Raw genomic sequence first — 14988 nt, forward strand, 5'->3', positions numbered from 1 at the left:
ATCGGGTGGCAAACCTCTGCTCACAGCCAGAGCAGTTCATCCAATCTTCCAGTCGGTGCTTCAGCTTGGTTGGTCCCTCTACTACTGAAAGGAATTCCAAGGACTTCTGAGTGATGAGAACGCACTTCGCATAAGTCAGCTCATTTGAATTATTCTACTTACAGGGAAAAGCTAACGCAGACTTAGAACAATGCAGAAATCGTTTACATGCCCTGGTATCAAAAAGCGGAGGAGCAAAGAAATAAATCTATCTTAATGGAATTTCCTCTGATGACTTACAATAGTTATTTAATAATTGTAGATGTTAGATGTAATCTCCTCCAGCCCCCTCTGGTGCAGGTTTAGAACACTGAGACACAGGACTTGACGTGAATCGTGCGAGATCTCACAGTGGGTTCATGCTGTAGCCAGCACCTGGGTTGAATGCTGTCTTTAGGTCCCTAAAGGAGGTTTTTCTATCAGGGCTCCACTTGCTGCCCTTCCCTACTTGCCCCCTCCTGTGGAGACCCAAAGAGCACTGCCATCAGTCTTGTTTTGATGGATTATGAGTTTAAAGGAGCTTTAATCCATGTTCTTGACTCAGTTGAGGCGATGCCTTAGCGGTTTGCTTCGTCCAGTTACTCGTTTAGAATATAAACTCCTTGGTGGCCGCACGGGGCCGTGTTTCTGAGCAGTGACGACGGGAACCGCTAACCGTGTTGGCAGCCGTGTGCTGTGCGCTGTGCCTAGTGACCCTGGGCACCTCCGTGAATCCTCACTGTGCCCCGTGTTGTGGGCAGTACTACTGTTCCCATTTCTCAGAGGGGGAAACTGAGGCTCAGGGAGGTTACACAACCTGCCCAGAGACATACCTAGCAAGTGACAACATCGGGATTCAGACCCAGAGCACGAGCTCCTAAACGTGAACATGCCTTCCTTCAGTAGGTGTGAATGAAAGCTTTGGAGGGTACACCTGAGTATCACAAGTAGCTGACACTTCTCTTGAACGTGTCTGAAGGTATGAGAAAGAAGTTCCACTTTCATTGAGAAAATGAAGCCAGGTATCCAAGTGGCAATTTCTGTTTGAATAGGAGAATGATAATTACTGAAGCAGCTCCAAAAATTACCTGCATCAGTAAAAATTTGGGAGGCAGACATGTAAATTTTGAAATGTTATATATGTTGTCAGTAAGGAATCTGATGATGCCACACTTATGTATGAAGTGAGGGTCTCAGTGAAAATTGTGGAGTAATAAATGTCTGTATTTTCGTGGCTTCTGGGTTCTTCCACATCAGTAGGGACAGAGATTTGGCAGGTCAGATGCTCTGCTTATCCACAACATCCAAGTTCCAAACATAGCTGATCCAGAGCTGCACCCATAAGAATCAAGTCGGAAACTTACAGGACGGGGCAGGGGTCCAGGCGGGGCAGGTTTGGGACTTTCTCAAGTCTTCAGCTATCTGGGGTATTTAGTGGAATCTCCATATAAAGGAACAGTTTGAAGGAAGTATCTGTACCCACTCCATCCCCCTCCCCAGACTAGTGGAAAACAGACCCCGCGGTGCTTCCTCTCAAATTAAATTTGCATGTTTGAAGCTCTAAGCTGACCCTAGAGATGGGTGTCCCAAGCCGGCCCTCTGCCACGTCACCTGGTGAATTGCATTGCTTACATATTTCTTTGTACCGTAAAACCATGGGATACTAAGTTTTTGGGGCTGTTTATCCCCTTTAGTAAAATATTTTGTATATGCAGGCAGACCTCATTTTATTGTGGTTTGCTTTACTGTGCTTCACAGGTAGTGTGTTTTTTTTTTTTTACAAATTGAAGGTTTGTGGCAGCCCTGCGTTGTCAGATGATGGTTAGCCTTTTTTAGCAATGAATTATTTTTAAATTAAGGTATGAACATTGTTTCTGAGGCACAATGCTATTGCACACTTGATAGACCGCAGTATAGTGTAAACATAACTGGTATATACACTGGGGAACCAAAAAGTTCCTGTCACTTGCTTTACTGCAATATTCACTTCATTGTTGAGGTCTGGAACTGAACCCGCAGTATCTCTGAGGTTTGTCTGTGCGTATATATACATATATAGGTATATGTACACATACCTGTATATGTAAAATACGTGTATTATGTTGTTGCATATATTAAAAATATATACAAAGATACAAATATTTAAACGATAAGATAAACATAAGGAGAGGTTTTAGTATTTTTTGTCACTTCTCAGTGGATTGTCACTGTATTTAAACGATAAGATAAACATAAGGAGAGGTTTTAGTATTTTTTGTCACTTCTCAGTGGATTGTCACTGAAGACCTTTGCTCTCTGCAATACCCCAACACCCCCTGGAAGAGTTGCTACAAAAGTGCTACCTACACCCAGGCCAGAGTGGGTTGACCTTGGGCCTGATCCCAGGACCATCCCACTGGAGACAGCCTTAGGGATCACACCATCCAACCCCTCCACTGAGCAGACAAGGAGACCAGGAAATTAAGGGACTTTTTTGCCTAAAGACCTCATTTCCAAGAGGACTTAGGACTGGATGAGATCTTTTGTTATATATATATATATATTTTTTTTAACTTTGGGTTTATTTATTTATTTATTTATTTATTTATTTTTGGCTGTGTTGGGTCTTTGTTTCTGTGCGAGGGCTTTCTCTAGTTGCGGCAAGCGGGGGCCACTCTTCATCGCGGTGCGCGGGCCTCTCACCATCGCGGCCTCTCTTGTTGCGGAGCACAGGCTCCAGACGCGCAGGCTCAATAATTGTGGCTCACGGGCCCAGTTGCTCCGCGGCATGTGGGATCTTCCCAGACCAGGGCTCGAACCCGTGTCCCCTGCATTGGCAGGCAGATTCTCAACCACTGCGCCACCCGGGAAGCCCCTTTTGTAATATTTGAAGCCTGGTGTACGTAAACTTTGCGTGCGCATGTGCGCAAACACACACGAGGTGACAGGTGTGTTAATTAGCTTGATCATGGTCATCATTACACAAGGTAAAGTTACATCACGTTGTACCCCGTAAGCAAGTAAAATTTTTTATTTGTCAATTATGCTTTAATAAAGCTGGAAAAGATAAATCAGTCTAAAACATAGAGTCTGAATAGGTACATGGAGACAAGGGACCAAGCTTGGAATTGTTTTACCGAATAGAGGTGGTGTTTTGGTAGCGGAAGTGCTCTCTTAACACCACAAACAAGTTGAAATTGAAAAGGGACCCTTGAGGGATTTAAAAAGTGAAAAGCAGAACATTCTGCAGATGAGGTGGACTGACCCAGGATGGGTAGGGGTTCCAGGAGACATGGCATCGGGGGGCCACGCAGGGGTCAGGAGCACCCCCGCTGCCCTCAGCCTGGCCCTCCCTCCTTCTCCAGACAAGACCCGAGGAGGTCCAGCTTCTAAATGCATCACGCTTTCCGTTAAGCCTTTTAAGGGTGTCCCAGTGATTTGACGATTGTGCCTCACCTACGCGCCAGTAACTCACTCTCAGTGGGAGAAACGTTCACGTGAATGAGCGGCTGCAAAGCACCAGTTGTTAACAGCTGACTCTGTCCGCCCGCTTAGACGGTAAGGAGCCTGAGAACATAGGACCTGTTTTCTTCTTTTAAAAACGTGTGACGCCTACTGCCTTAGGTTCACACACAGTACAGCCCTGAAAGGAGGCGAGGGGGCAGACCTGCTTTGCAACCAATGAAAGTGTGCAGGGCGCAGACGATCGACAGTTAGGGCTGTGCTGGGACTTCCGTGGGCCCCAGACTCTTCTGCCTTCATGGGTCCCTTTCTCCATTAAAAAAAATTAGAATTATATTTTATAACAGCATTGGCATAAAGATGGATGGAATCCAGGCTGGATTCATTATTATATAGTCATCACGACGACAGTCCTTTATGTTCATTTTTTTTCTTCCGAGTTTAAAATTATCTAAACTTTAAAAAATTTTCCGTGGGCTGCGACAAGTGTGTGGGCCCGAGCCCCGGCACCCACTGTCGGATGAGCTGGCCCTGCCCAAGGTTACAGATGATGACCGTCCTGACCACGGCTGCCCTCCTTGTAACCCGGAACTAGCCCCCTTCCACTTCTGTTTTTCTAGATGCTTCTCTCCGAGCAACAGGGGGGCTTGAGGACTGGGTGATCCCTTTCTCCCTAAGTACCACCTCCTGGCCCGGCCAGCACGCCCCGCTGGGCTGCTCACTGGACCGTGGCATGCTGACCCCGAGGCAGGGCACCGAATCCCAAATTACTCCCCCTGCGATGCGCCTCTGAGCTCTGAAATGGAGCCGATCGGAGAGGAGAACTTCTGTCCGGCCGGTCCATCCACTGCTGGGACAGAGGCTTTGTAGAGTGTCACAAGGGCACAGTGGCACCAAAGTTAGGCCAAGCTTCTGCCCGTCGCGCACGAGGGAAGGCGGAATCTAACGCTGCCGCCTGTCGGCTCAGGACCTGAGAGTGACAGTGGCTGAGATGTGTCTAGACCCGTCGCTAATACATCCATCTCCAGCGAGGCTTTTTTAAATTGAGGTTGTGCTCTGCAGAGGCTTGGTCTGAAGGAGGTAGGGCTGAAGTTAGTCTTTATGGTGGACGCTGTCTTTCTGCTTTTCTTGCATTGAAAACTTTACTTTCCAAATGTCACTTTGTCAACTTTGCTCCGAAATTACAACATTCTTGTTTGTTTTTAGGTGTTTACTTACACTCATTTAATCTTTGCATCAATCATGCAAGGAAGATAATAGTGTCTTCATTTTATAGATGAGAAAACTGAGGCTCTTCTTTGTTTTTAGTCTTTTTAAAAAAATTTTTATTTTATATTGGAGTCTGGTTGATTAACAACATGGTGTTAGTTTCAGGTGTACAGCAAAGTAATTCAGTTATACACATACATGTGTCTATTCTTTTTCAACATCTTTTCCCATTTAGGTTATTAGAGAGTATCGAGCAGAGTTCCCTGTGCTGTACAGTAGGTCCTCGTTGGTTATCTGTTTTACACAGAGCACCGTGTACAACTTTAAAACGGGCGCCCTAAACTCCGATTTCCCTCAGCATAGTCTTCTCTCTTTGGACGCTTCATGTGCCACATTTCATCACAGTTCATTGCATATTATAAAAAAAAAAAAAAAGTCCATCTGAAAACACTGCTGGGCCACTCGGTTCTTTGAATCGTTCTTTGAAGATATGATATCATTCCATTATGTGACCAAATTACCTCAAAGTCAGTTAACTCTAAGGTTACTATCAGCAAAGAGAAAAATATGGTGCACTGTTATAAGAGCAGCGATCTCAATTCTTTGGAACAATGGGAATATTCCTTATACCTAATGGAATCTTAGGGAAAGGTCTTGATTTTTTTTCTCTTGAAATCTAGTACTTCGTTGTATCAGGGGCCCATAACAGTCAGTGTCAATATTAAGTCAATTGTTTAAACGATCAATCACATAAACTATATACAGATAAATTAATTTCTTAAATTACCTATGTTACCAAATATTTGCTCTGTGTGTCTTAGGGTACACAGTCAGGGGATTTTCCAATATAAAACGCATCTATTAAATTTCTGTTCTTAGAGAAAATTTAATTGGAATATTTGACTTCCCCTTATCGCTCGCTCTCTCTCTTCAGTCCCTTTCAGTACCAGCGTCTAGGTTCGCACATTTTTTGTGTCAAAGATCTATGCCATAAAATAATCTCAACGATCCTCTTAGTAGCTGGAAATCTCTGCTAGAAAGCCTTCCCCTGCAGCACCCAAGCAAATTCCTGTGTATTTCCCGAAGGAAGAAAATTAAGCACTTCAGATAACATAATCCCATTAATCTGAGCCAGAAGATTAGCTTATTAATTCAAGGGAATGGATGGATACTCCAGTTGAGGAAGTGACGGATTCGGTAGGGGGAGGGTTTCAGGGGTGGGAAACAGCCCTCTTTTCATCGCTGTACATGTGGCCCCGGCTGCACCCTGTTGGGCTCCTTGGTTTCCATGGCACCACCCGCAGCAGATCCGTCACCAGGTTGTTCTACATCCTGTATTTCTGGGAGCAACAGTCGAACGATGGCTGGTCCGCAGGTTTTCGAAGCATCCAAAGGAATCTGCACAAAAAGCAACACAAGATTCCTTGTTAGGGTGTCACCAGAGGTAACAGTATTAAGAGAAATCTCACCCATAACTTCATGAACTGCCACTGCAGTTAATATAAAATGTGACATTATGGCCTATGTGTCTGTTATCAGTGACTACATTTATAGGACTCAGCTGAAGGTTTTTCTTACACAGGATGGAGTTAAACTAACAAGCCAACTCATAGCAGTATTTCATCATTCACTCAGGAGAGTCACAGAAAAAGGCAAAAGACTACTTTTCACTCTGCCTTTTCAGTAATCCATGTGGAATCTGTGGGTGATTCCATCGGAGCCAGCATAACTCATTTGATTTGGAAGAGGATACTCAGTAATGAGTCAGATTCTTCTGTGGGTGAAGCAGGACATGTTTAGAGCTGCCTGAACTATTTCAAGTCAAGCAGACGTTCTTGTGCACAATGCAGCTTGGCGAGAACAAGGATTCACTAATGGAGATCTTAGTGTCCCGAGGTTGTTAAGGGACTTTCCGTATGTATGTACTTTTCACTCCAAAGTTAAGAATCCCTGGAGTTTGGGTTCTGGAGTCAACAGTCTATGCTGTTGCTTCTCCCCTGAGCTGCTCTGTGTCCTTGGGCAGGTTACTAAGCTCTCCGTGGCCACTGTCCTCCATGAAGGGGGCGTGATGGTAACAGCCGTACCTCCCGTGGCTTGTACAGGTGCATAAAATGGGACAATGTGTGTGAAATGATCAGCACCGTCTCAGATTATTGCTTTTTACTCTGCTCCTAAGTAAGTACTGTGTTTTGTAAAAAAAAAAAAAAAAAAATTCCTTAGATACCGTAAGGATATAAACATACACATTAAAGGGGCAAGAAAACCAAGGCCACCCACCACGTACTGAGCCCTGTGCCATGGTTGCCCAGGCAGCATCTCGTTTATCTTCGTTCGGGCCGGCCAAGGGAAACGCCTTTCCTCCACTTTACAGATGAGAACACAGGAGCTCCGTGAGTTCAAGGTCACGGCAACAGCCTTGGATGGACCCGGGCTGTCTTGTCTCCAGAGCCCAGCCCTTTCAGGCACCCTTCCTCAGGCCCCTGCTGGTCTGAATCTGTGATTGCCCTGGAGTCCTTTGCAGGTTCAAGGCCTAGTTTGCTCTGGCAAACTCAGTCTGTTCTTTTGTTTACAACTTCACGATCTTTCTTTAACCTCCATGACTGCAGCCCTTCTGGGGACCGTGTTCCCTCTCACTTAGTGTTTTACGTCCACTGGGCTCTAGTCACTTTTACACAAGTACACACAATCCCCTTTGTTTTCCCCTTGGCCTTTCTCCCTGCCCTTAATAAAAAGTTATGTACAAACCAAAGAGCCCGAAAGTTATCTTGGCCAGTGGGATACACACTGTGTTTTTATGTTGAAAGTATGAATTGTCCTTGGAGGTTTGCCCTTTCCTTCTCCCCCAGAAGTCCACATTCATGGTCAGATACTGCACGGGGCTTAGCCTCCTGAGAAGACCCACGTTTTTAAAGATTTCGCACTTCCGTTAAAATAATTTGGTAATTGTTGATACGGAAACAGATGTTTCTTTAAAAATGCTGCAGTTAATTACAAAGAGTGCAAATCCAAAGTGGTCCAAGACTTCTTCTTTTTTAAAGAGTAACTTTTTTTTTTAAAGGGAATACTATTTATTTATTTATTTTTGGCTGTGTTGGGTCTTTGTTTCTGCGCGAGGGCTTTCTCTAGTTGTGGCAAGCGGGGGCCACTCTTCATCGCGGTGCACGGGCCTCTCACTGTCGCGGTCTCTCTTGTTGCGGAGCACAGGCTCCAGATGCGCAGGCTCAGTAGTTGTGGCTCACGGGCCCAGTTGCTCTGCGGCATGTGGGATCCTCCCAGACCAGGGCTCGAACCGGTGTCCCCTGCATTGGCAGGCAGATTCTCAACCACTGCGCCACCAGGGAAGCCCCCAAGACTTCTTGAAGGTGCTCATTTTAAACATGAATAGAATGAAAGGTGATCTTAAGCATTCTCCTCTCAGAAACATTTTCTGAAAAATAATATTAGTTGGAACCAGTATCAGGTAAAATCAGTAACTGCTCTACTATTTTCCTAGTCTGTTCTTGTTTGCTGAATGGGGTTGGGATTCCTTGCAAAAGTAATCTCTACAACTGAAGAAATGGGCCACTGAGATAAGATCTTGTACCTTTTAAAAATACAGCAAGAGCTAAATCAACAGGTTTTTAAAAATAATATCAAAGCACCAGAAGTGAGTGGAAATAGACCCTTATGCTGAATTGCTATCAGAACATCTGTTACATTCACCATCGATCACTCGGCGGAAATACATGCCAGACCATTGGCCAAGAATCTTCTGAGAAAATCTCAAGGTTTTGGTACTTTTCATTAAAATATTATTTTAAGCAAAATGCCTGAAGATATACTAATGTTCTTTTACTGCTACCTGTAAATAAAAGGAAGGAAAATGTAGATTTTGGCTTTACATGTTGAAAAAGCGTGGTTGGGCGCCTTGACTTGTGGTGGTAGTTTTTCTAGTGGACATCTGGTGAGAAGGCATGGATTTGATTTGCTTATCGTATCCACTTTATAAAATATCATCACCAATGCCGAGCATGTTTGAGGAAGGGGCCGTGTGCTACCTGCCAGCCGTCAGATCTCTGTGGCTGGCTTCCCTGCCAGGATCTTGTTTGTTCAGTGAATACCATTTGTTTTGAGCTGTCTTTTGCTGCTGTTTTAGTTTTTAACCACCCTGAGCTTCATTCTTTTCCTGAGAATGTGAAAAGGAGAAACAAGGAATGATTTGAAGGATTAACTTCACCCATTCCACGCTCCTCCCCAAACAGACAATTGAGCAAATTACTTCATCTCAGATTAAATTTGCACGTTTGAAGCCACAGGTGTTTGAGCCCAAGTGTGCAAAAGTGACCCTGGAGACAGGAACCTTAGAGGAGATTCTGCCAGATGCTCCCGGGGGCCAGTGGGAGTCCCAGAGTGCAGCCCTGGGGGTATGAGTGGATGCAGGTGTGTTCTCCACCCCTTCCTGTTGCCCTAAAGCCACAGAGCTCTAAGTTTTGGCTCAGGGAGAGAGAGGAGAAAATCTAAGGAGAAGGTTCCTGCTCAGGATCTTTGGAGTACACAAGGGGACGCATGTTCTTTCTCAAGCTTGGCAGGATTCCTATCAGTATTGATAACAGTTGTCACAAATCTTGGATGTGCCAAAGTGATAGCTAAGATGTACCCACGCCTCCCCCTCTGCACGCCTAAAATCTTTAAAAGTTGAAAGCATTAAAAGACTTAGTATTTTGCACCAGTTCTGAAATCCTCCCAGATCTGACCTGTGAGAAGTTGAAACTGGTTCACATTTCTGGGCTCCTGTAGTAGCAATAAGGCAGTGATGGCAGATCTCTGGGTCATCCTTCCTTGCTGCCTCTGGAGAGGAGAGGAATTGGATGTTTCCTGGTAGTTCACCAACCCTGTGGGTCTAGTTCCTCCTACACACTCTCCCAAGCTTGTGGTGCTGGTAACTCAGCCTTATCCATTTCATTCTTTCTGCGCTTACGCTGAGAACGGACTCCTAAATCATAAAATCACAACACTTAAGAACTGTAGCTTTAAAATTCATCAAATTAATCCCATTGCTATGAAAATTTTTTAAAACTCCAGGCTTCCACAGTTAATGGCACAGACCACTGAGTCCTAACTCCCACTTCAGAATGTCAAGTGCAGCCTTCTGGAAAACCCTGCAGTGCACCACTGATGTCATTCTTGCAGCCCTAATGGCCATTTGCCCGGGAGTGAGCACACCAAAAATTGAAAGAAAAGCAAAGTTAAACAGTGGTGTACTGAGCTTTTTACCCCTGTTCCTTGCAGAAATTGAAAAGAGAATAATGCCTTGTAGTAGACCTGGAAAGATGACTACGGTATATTGTAGGTTAAAAAAGAAGTAGTTTACAGAATCATATGGAAATGATGATCTAATCTGTGTGTTGAATATGTGTTGAAATGCACAAACAGAAAAGTCTGGAAGAGGATACTGCAGGCTGTTAACAATGTCTATCTCTTGAGGGTTGAATCACAGGGAACCATCCTCTTTGGGTTTACTGTTTGAGTATTTTACAGACATCATTTTTAATCTAAAAATCATTAACACTATTTCAGGGGGAGAGAGAGAGACGTAGAGTCTCTGTCTCAGGGCTGTGAACCCAGAAACACTATTGTTCGATATTAATACTGAAGACAGGAATAGAATTACTAGACCAGTTACCGTGGCCACTGGCATTCAAACCTAGATGGCATCTATTGGCGTTTTCTTGGTGTCCAGTTTACAGAAAGGGCTAGACACAACCATGGGTGTTCAATAGATGCGATGTGTTAGCATTCATCCATTCATGTTCGTGACAGTTCCTGGTGTGTAGAGGAGATGTGGACTTGAAGGTCAGGGAGCACGCGGTGTAGGAGGAACAGGCCAGAAATAACTGCTAACCCAACTGCAGGGGATGCGCGGAGCCAGCGGCGTTCTGAGCTGGGTTAGTGAAAGGAGAAGTCGCCGACCTGGACTTAGGGGTAAGCCCACAGGAAGTCACACATTTTACATAAGAAATTAATTGTGGAATTAATGAGTCCATTTCCTCCTTGGAAACAGTTCTATAGAAACTTCCGCGTAGTAGTTTAAAACGAGTGACTCAGGGCCTCTAGAAGTTTACGACAGAAGATCACAGGATAGGCACCGTTGCTAAACCAGAGCGCCTTGCGCTTCGTCCCCTCAGGGCCCCGCAATTCAGTGACTCATTGATAAGCGGAACAGAGTAAACGGTTAATGGAAATCTAGAAATTATCCTCTCTCTTCCTTAAAAAAGTAAGAAGCATTCCACGCGATCAGTGTGCTTTGGGATTTAAGTGCTGCACAGTCTTTCTGATGGTACCTGATGGCGCGCAGGAGCTGGGCTCCGACCCACCGGCCCAGCCCGACGCCCGCAGCCCCTCCCTCCCGGGCCGCCCCCGCCTCCGCCGGGTGTCACTCCATCCCGCTGGAATGCTGCCCTGGAGCAGAGGTCCTGGACTTTCCTTCTCAGTCCAGAAACGAGAAAACTCAAAACCTGGGGCAAATCACCCGACATGCAGCCAACATCCCTAGTGGCCTAGAAAAAAAGTTAACCTCTTTCCCGTTATCCATCCCTCCTGGAAGTGCCGGGAAAGCCCGTTCGTCCAGGTGCTGCCCGGGGCGGGGGCGGCTACCCGGGAGGCGGAGGCGGCGCGCGGCCAACCTGCGGGGCAGCCCGCTTCTCCCCTCCCCCTCCTCTCCCGCTCCCCTCCCCCTTCTCCCCTCCTCTCGCCCCCCCTCCCCTCCCCGCCCCTCGGCCCAGGCCGCCCCGCCCCTCCCCGCCCCCGCCGCCCGTGGACTCTTATTGCCCCGGCGCGCGGGCGCGGCGTCAGGCCTCCCGAGTCGCCGAGGCGTCCAGTTCGGCGTGCGGTCCACGGCGGGTCCTCCCGCACGCTGGGGGTCCCGGAGCGGCGGGGCACGGCCGGACGGCAGGTAGGGCGGCGTGGGGTGGGGTGGGGGAGGAAAAGGGGGCCGGCGGGCAGCAGCCCCGCGTTCCCGCCCCGCCGCGGCCCCTGGCGGAGCCCTCCCGGCCCTGCGGTCGGAGAGCGGCGCAGAGAGCTTGGCTCCAGAGGGGCTCGGGCGCCTCGGACCGTGCGGGGGCCGGAGAGGCTAGGCTGCCCCGGGCCACGGCCGGCAGAGCTGGCGGGGAGGGGGCGCGCGGTGACCTCCTCGTGTCGCCGGCGGGGTGTGGTGAGGGGGTCCGTCCCTCCCGAGCCCCGCAGCCCCGCACCCTCCTCTCTGCGGGCGCTGGTGCGCGGAGAGCCCGCGCGCACGGCGGGGGGGGGGCGCCGGCCTGGGGGAGCGGCGAGGCCGGGTGGCCTGCGCGCGGAGCTCGGGGCGCGGAGCCGGCGGCCCTCGGGCAGCGTCCCCCGCGGCTGCGGTCCCGCCGCCCGGGTCTGGTTTCCCTTCGGGGCGGCGAGCGCGCGGGGCTCCGGGGAGCGGAGTGCGGCGGCCGGGGGCCCCCTGCGCGCGGAGCTCCTCCGACCCCGGTCCCCGGGAGCCGAGCCAGCCCGAGCTGCGTGTGCCCTGCGGCCCCAGGGAGGGGCCGCGTGGACAGACATTCGCCTGGGAGGCGGGAAGGCTCGGTTCTTGGGTGACCTGCCCTCGGGATGCCGCCCCCAACGCCCCGCCCCCCCCAGGCTCAGCAGCGGCCCCAGCAGCCTCGAAAACTGCCCAGCTCTGGCCTGGAGGACATTTTCTTGGTTGGCGTTACGAGGGGCCCCGTCGCAGTACTGCCACTGTCTGCGGAAGAGCTGGCCGGGGTCATCGGGGAGGGGGGTGGGGGATGTTTCTGAGCTCACAGTGCAGAGGTAGCCGCTTCGTGCGCTCTTCCTCCATCCCCAGCGGAAGAGGACTCTTTTTCTTTCAAGAGCTGGGGGACTTGGACTTAGTGATGAGAGGTTTGAGTGAACTTTATTTTTTCCCTGGTCTGTTCACGTGCGTTTGCGTTGTTGCGGGTGAGGGTAGGGGTCCCCGTGCCTTGGAGCGATTGGAAGAGTCCGGAGTCCGACCTGAAGGGAGAGGAAGTCACGTGGTTAGTCCATCCTTAACAGTGGGTGTATCTCAAATAGGCAAGAGGTATATAATCAATATGTAATCGACACATTTTCCAACTAATCTCTAAGCTGTGTTTTTTATTTCTTCTATTTATTTTATATAAAATAAGATTTATCTGACACTTATTGTAGTTTTTGTGTTTTGAATAAGGACTGGGCTGGGTTGCCCAGTGCCCACACCACATCTGTTACTAAGAAACTAGGCACGTACAGCGAATAATCAAGTACGCCAGTATCCTAACCGTCTTTTTGACTGTGTGAACACTTGGTGCTCTGGGTGAAGAGTTCGGGGTAGGTGGTCGACAATCACACAGCTTTGTATTCTGTGGCTGTGAAACCCGTGAATCATAACATTCTGACAGCTGGTGTGGTCCAGTAGCCTGCCTGCTTGAAATGGTGTAATAACTGCACACCCAGTGTGTTCCCAGGTGAGGACGCTGACTTGGAAAACAAGAGGTCGGTGTCCTGGTTATAGGAGCCCTGGGGTGCTTCATTAGAGGCTTGTGGGCTCTGGGTTTTCGTTGACTTTGAAAACTTTTTAGTAAGAGTTGAATGCCACCTACTGCATTGCCTTGCAGTTGATCTTTAAAAAACTTTACTGTGTTGTTTTCTCAAGAGCTGTAATCTTTATACTATTTTTGAGCATAGTTGCTTTTTTTTCCCCAAAATATTTTCCCTAGACTGTAGTAAATCTTACACTCTACTATCTTTGAAATCACTCATTATTACTTAAGTATAAAGTATTTCCTGGAACTTATCAAGGAGTCCATACTGCTCAAGGTGCTAGAGTCATTATTTCAAAAGGAAGTTGTTAATTTGGTCACATAGCTGTTGATCGTCCAAACCGCTGTTGCTTTTCTTCCCCCACTTTCCGGATTTCTTTTCACAGTCACTGGGAACAGTAAAAATATGTTTTAGACATTGCTTTCTCTTTTGCGTACATTTCCCTGTAAACAATTTCATATCAACATGTGATGTGCTTTTTCAGCAATTGTTTCAGAAGATCCAGATAAACATCAGGTGATGGAAGTTCACTGTGCTTCTCAAAATGCCTATACGATTTCTTATTTGGCAAAATGACTCTTTTTCAAGTAAATGGGGGAGGTAGACACCAAAACGTTGACAAGCACTGCACTCAACTGTGAACGTGTTCTTGCCTTCACACACGGTAGCTCACTCCGCAAATGTTCTTCTGAGACACAGGGTGGTAGGAGGTCGAGTGAGGTCCTCGGGCCGTCCCCTTTCCGCCTCTCGGGTTGCTCTACAAAAGCGAGATTGCACTCGCTCACGGGGTTTGTTTTGCTGGGAAGCTCTGTATCAGATTGTGTCGAAGGATGAAGAATTAACGATGCTGGATGAGAAAGGCTTCCTCCAAGGAGACTGTATGACTGGCGAGAGCTAGCCCAGCCTTGTAGGAAAGGTGGGGAGGTACAGTGGAAGGAAGGAGGGCCTGAGGGGTCAGGAAGGAGAAACGCCCCCTGAAGCCAGTGCCCTGCACAGTTTTCAGCCCAGCCCCACTGACTCCCTAAAGGCACCTTTCTCCCTGAGCAGTCGTCTTTGCTGCTTGCTGCTCGTGTGCTTTAGGGACAACCATGATGGGTGACGCTCGCCGTTCCGGTTAGGTGAGCCTCTCTTACTTGTGTGTTTGGATCACAAGGACCGGAAGGTAGGCTGAGAGTTCGGGTGGTTGGTTCATGCAGCTCCGAGTCCTTCCACGGAGTGCAGGGCGACCAGCTGCCAGAGCTTCCCCCTGCGGGAAGCAACGATGCTAGTTTCCAGCTTGGCCTGGGCTTTTGGAAGGCGGGAAGGCTTCCTTGATGGAAAAGATTTCCTCCTAAGGGAGAAGCTGCCATTTGCAGGCAAAATGTGTCAGCCAGAAGAAATGAGCAAATGACCATTTTTTGGATTTTTGGCAAAACTTTGCAATTTTTTTTCCATATAGAAGTGTTAGAAATAGACTCATAAGAAAACAGACAAGGGACTTCCCTGGTGGTGCAGTGGTTAAGAATCCATCTGCCAATGCAGGGGACACGGGTTCGAGCCCTGGTCCAGGAATATCCCACATGCCATGGAGCAGCTAAGCCCATGCGCCACAGCTCCTGAGCCTGTGCTCTAGAGCCCGCGAGCCACAACTACTGAGCCTGCGAGCCACAACTACTGAGCCCACGTGCCTAGAGCCCGTGCTCTACAACAAGAGAAGCCACCGCAATGAGAAACCCGCGCACCGCAACGAAGAGTAGCCCCCGCTCACCACAACTAGAGAAA

At 48.2% G+C, this 14988-nt stretch overlaps 1 protein-coding gene across 5 annotated transcripts in view; it reads left to right on the forward strand.

Annotated features, from left to right (window-relative positions):
- Positions 1–14988, forward strand: part of PALLD (palladin, cytoskeletal associated protein) — a 386129-nt gene that overhangs the window by 292960 nt on the left and 78181 nt on the right. Inside the window, exon 1 of one of the 5 annotated variants that reach the window (XM_036854854.1) lies at positions 11479–11599. The exons of 3 other annotated variants lie outside the window; for them this stretch is intronic. The gene's annotated coding sequence lies outside the window, so the exon portion shown is untranslated. Of the gene's footprint in view, positions 1–11478; positions 11600–14988 lie in introns of those variants that run through there. One more of the 5 variants, XM_036854856.1, reaches the window with a different exon arrangement.

This window comes from Balaenoptera musculus, chromosome 6 (assembly GCF_009873245.2).
Source record: "Balaenoptera musculus isolate JJ_BM4_2016_0621 chromosome 6, mBalMus1.pri.v3, whole genome shotgun sequence".
In the NCBI taxonomy this organism is placed as follows: Eukaryota; Metazoa; Chordata; class Mammalia; order Artiodactyla; family Balaenopteridae; genus Balaenoptera; species Balaenoptera musculus.